Here is a 1,224-nt window from a genome sequence, read left to right as displayed (position 1 = left end):
TGGAGTGGCACAGCAGGGCAGGAGCTGCTGTTGGAGGTAAGTTGAGCAGCACCCAGGCAACTCCAGCCACACCAAGAGCAGCCCCACCAGAAGCTGTTCACGCTGGCTGGGGCTGGCTTGGTGGACATGAGAGGGAGCGTGGCAGTGGCTGCCCTGGGCAGGGCTCAGCCCCATTTGAAGTACTGTAGGGGCAGCTGCGGCCCCAATCCAGTCAACTGGGGGTGCCCCCCACAGGCCAGATCCAATCAGTTGGCAGACTGTATCCAGCTTGTGGGCTGTATTTTGCCCGCCTGTGCTTTATACCCTTTCTTCTGTCTGACTTAAGACTAACATGGCTAACTACCTCTATCTTTTTTTTTTATTATAATCACCAGATGGTATAAACACAGCCTGTGTCTGGAGAGTTGAGCTGTGTTCTTTCCATGTTGTTGATCATAACTGGTCATAAAGGGCGTAGGGACCAAATTAAGTAAAAGCCAGGTTAGGTAATGGGAGTTGTACAAGTGTAACTGGCTGGAATTTACTGAACAATTCTTCTGAAAATTCAGAAGGAGTGTAATCCAGCTCCATGCCTTATATGTATCTCAGTTGTTTAAAGAGTAATGGGAATCACAGAATTGCTGATTAAAATAAACAGCAGTAATGCCATAAAGCTGGCAGACAATTCTAAGTGCTGGGGAAGATCATTTGAATAAGGGCTTGACTACTGGGGAAATAGGACAGAATAGGTGTTTTATAATAAATATTTTGCATTATTTGCCATTATCAACTTGTGTTATTTGCAGCCTGTTAGCAAATCTGATTTTAGCTAGATTAAAACTAGCAGGGGATGTGCCTAAAAATACTGCATTCACATCTCTGATGGCAGCATAGTTATAGCCTAAAAGTATTTATTAGCTTAGTCTACTTCAGAAGTAGATTAAGCCAAACCAAATCCAGGTTTATGCAGAATAAAAATGTGTACTTTAAATCCACATCCTCTTATTTCCCAGTGGTTTCCTTGCTTGACCAAACCATTAGAAGCTTCTGAGTAGAGGTCTTCTCAGACGTGCTTCAAGACATTCCTTTGCCATAACACTCAGCTTAAGTTGGATAAAACCTTTCAATTTTGTGATCAGGTCAATGGGCACATTATAACTTGTCATCATGTGTGTGGTCATAAGCTATACATACTTGTTTTGTTGTGCTCCTCCCTACATTCCTTTCCTTTCCTCTTAGATTCTG

At 43.1% G+C, this 1,224-nt stretch overlaps 1 protein-coding gene across 9 annotated transcripts in view; it reads left to right on the top strand.

Annotated features, from left to right (window-relative positions):
- EXOC2 (exocyst complex component 2) overlaps positions 1–1,224 on the top strand; it is a 197,685-nt gene that overhangs the window by 109,700 nt on the left and 86,761 nt on the right. The gene's annotated exons all lie outside the window — the stretch shown is intronic.

Source organism: Alligator sinensis, unplaced genomic scaffold (genome assembly GCF_000455745.1).
Source record: "Alligator sinensis unplaced genomic scaffold, ASM45574v1 scaffold579_1, whole genome shotgun sequence".
NCBI lineage: Eukaryota > Metazoa > Chordata > Crocodylia > Alligatoridae > Alligator > Alligator sinensis.
The sequence above is the reverse complement of the archived record's forward strand: the minus strand, read 5'-3'. Positions and strand labels throughout refer to the sequence as shown.